This window comes from Amblyomma maculatum, unplaced genomic scaffold (assembly GCF_055883805.1).
Source record: "Amblyomma maculatum isolate TAMU_Amacu unplaced genomic scaffold, ASM5588380v1 scaffold_23, whole genome shotgun sequence".
Taxonomy (NCBI): domain Eukaryota; kingdom Metazoa; phylum Arthropoda; class Arachnida; order Ixodida; family Ixodidae; genus Amblyomma; species Amblyomma maculatum.
In genome coordinates, this window is record NW_028146748.1 from 835401 (window position 1) to 838745 (window position 3345).

Sequence of the window (3345 nt, forward strand, 5' to 3'; positions counted from 1 at the left end):
TGTTTTACCCCCCCTGCTCTTTTTGTACCCGACTGAATTAAACCCGCATATGGCAAGCACAGTTGATAAAGAAAATGGAATTGGGCCCCCCACGGTAAATATTTGGAATGTGCACCTTTTGATTTTGGTCTTAGGTAGCAAAATATGGACGCAAAAACAAGGGTAAACCATCCTATTCGGCTTGAAGCGATGTACAGCTATAATATAATGCAGCGCATCTTTCGAAATCATGTTCCCAATGTATTTTTCTTAATGGAGAGTGTGCCAGACCTTGATCTTAGCATGTTGCTACCAACGATCTGGGCAAGTTGCGAGAGGCTAGAGCTACCACTCATCTCAATGGTATATGAAGTTAATGTGGTTATAAAACTGCCATTGAAATAGTGGTCTGCAGCTCATGTTACTTCGTCACTGCATATTTCATAAGCATGTAACAGATATTGAAGAAGCAGACCTTGGTGAAGCCTCTGCACCTGAAGTAACATCTATCACAAGCCTAAATGTGAGCATTTAAATTTTATGTGTATGGTGGGATGTGTGCAAAAAAAATTTGTGTTATAAAACAAGATTTTACATTGGTTGCTGTGGCACAGACTTCATCATTTTCCCATAAGATAGCAGCTAATGTGAAAATTGGGGCTTCACTTTTTCAACTTGACGTGTCAGGCTCTAATCTGCACGCCAGAGAGAAAGTATGTACACACATTAGCTGAGCAATGTTGTATTTTGGCACACAAGTTTTTCATTTTTCCCCATGTATTCATTGCAGCCTTCGACATGTTACAACGCAGACCACGACTACTGCAGACAGGCTATAGCTTCAACACAAACTGATGAGACTTTTGTGGATCAAAATTCAATAGGTAAATTTTTAGCTGCTTCAAAGATTACTTTATCTCATTGTGTATGCATAGCTTATACTGTATCATTTTACCACGACATTGATAGCAGGCTTGAATTTACTGTACTTGGTTGAGCGCCATCATACTTATCATTATTGAAAATGCCTCACTTTGCCCTGAGGTGTGCAGGCCGGCTTCCAGGTTAATGTCGTGAAAGATCGATGTACGCACACAGAGCCTGTGTTCTCTGAAGTGGTCTGCAGAAAATGCAAAGAAGGTGGAACAACAGGTGAAGCCTTGGACACATCACTAGAGCTTGTTGGAGACTATGCGAATAGAAGGTGCTCAACACCAGTGGATAATTTGCCAAATGTGTCATTGCAATCAGTGGTTGAGCCATCCCCTTTGAAATTTCCGGCTGACGACACCTACGAACCATCATTGATGAGTCATTTTTTGTGAGTGTCTATTCTCTATCTCTATACTAGTAGCGACTGTGTTTTTTATTATGGATTTGTTACACTAGATGTTACCTATATCTTTGCAGAAGTGGCGAGTCTCCTACTGTGCCAGTACACTCCCAGAGGAAGTTTATCGTCTTCGAAAATAACCTCCTGGAATTGTTCAGAATTTGCAAGCAGTGCCAAGCGCCTTGTAAAATATTAATAAGAGTTAGTGGTTGCGCACTTTATGCGGCCACAGTGTGCACAGAGGAGCACTCATTGACCTGGAACAGCCAGCCAATGTTGAACAGAAAGGCAGCGGGAAATGCATTGCTCTCTGCTGCCATATGTTTTTCTGGAGCGAGCTCAGGAAAAATGCTGCGACTCCTTCAGCAAGCTGAAATTTGTGTCCTGTCAACCCGTTCATACTACAGGACATTCATCTTGCGGCCAGCTATCAAACAGGTACGTAACAAGGGCAAGTAGTTCATTTGAAAGTCACTGTGTTAATGCTTGATTCCTGTGTGCTTAATTATCCGGTGTTGGTGCATTCTTCTTCCTGTAGTGTCACACCAACGCTCGGTGACTGTCGACGGTGACAAAAACGACGAGCGTATGTCGAAAGGCGCGTGCTACAAAGAAGACGGCAGACAAAGAAGAAGACGCAAGAGACAGACGCGCTAGTTAAACGTTCGATCGGAACACCGACTTGAGATTGAACGTACCCTTGCATTTGGTGGAGGAGGCTCTTCGTTCCCTCCTCATGCTGGACTTTCGCAGCCGCACACTCGCTCCGCCATCCGCTATGCCTGAGGCAAACAGCCAGACCGCCACTCCATGCTCGACTGCTCCCACCGCTTCCCCTAATATCCTGTGCTCTGGTGGGCTTCGCCAGCGTGACCCCAGCTTCCTCAGTGGCGCCAACGACCAGGATGTAGATGATTGGCTATCCTCCTACGAACACGTAAGCGCCCACAAGTGGGACGATACCACCAAATTAGCTAACGTCCTTTTTTACCTGACCGATGTGCCAATCTATGGTTCCGAAACCACCAACCCGGCCTGCCCACCTGGTCGGCCTTGAAAACGGGGTTTTCCAAGGTGTTCGACCGCCCCGCTGTGCGCAAACTGCGCGCCGAACGACGCCTCGAAGCCCGCGCTCAGCATCCTGAGGAAACGTTCACCAGCTACATAACAGACATTGTGGATCTTTGTAAACGTGTTAATCCTTCTATGTCCCAAGCTGGCAAGATCACCAAAATATGAGGGGAATCATCGACAATGCCTTTGAAATGTTGACTGCCATAAACCCGCAAACCGTCGTCGAAGTAGTTCAGCTCTGTCAAAGTTCATCGTCCTCAAGAGGCAAAGAGCTTCTACTTGGCGTTCTGTCGTTAACAATCGGTTATTCGAGCCTTAGACAGCATGCGGTCTCACTTCTGAACCGCCTTCCCTCCTTCCCGCGATCAAGGCCTTTATACGGGAGGAAGTGGCTCGCCAACTGTCGCTCCTCCCTGCTTCTGCCGCAACCACCCCATCGCTAGATTCTGCACTTCGGCTCACCATCCATTAGCAAGTTGCAGATGTTTTACCGCCAAGCTCTCAAATTACGCCTGTGACAGCCCCGCTAACGTACGCCGCTGTCGCCGCCAGACCACCACCCTGCCCTGCCGCGCATGGTGCGCCGTTACCAACGCCACCCCCCCCACCCCGCCCTTATCTGCCTCCTCGACGTCCGGTCAACAATCCACGGCGGACCTCCGACAATCGCCTAATCTGTTATTCATGTGGCGTTCCTGGCCACGTCATCCGGCTTTGTCGCCAGCACGCGCAGTCGCACCGCAATGGCCCCCGCCTGTACAGTTCCAACTACAGTTCAAACTATTAACCTTTCCCTCCTCATGTCGCTGCTGGCACTTCTACGGACTCATTTTATCTTGACCGCTCCTCCCACTCCTCCCGCCGATCGCCATCTCCCCGCCGTCGTTCCCTCTCGCCGCTGCGCCGTCGCTCTCCTGCTGGCCCGGAGGAAAACTAACAGCCGCAGTTTCTGAGGCTAG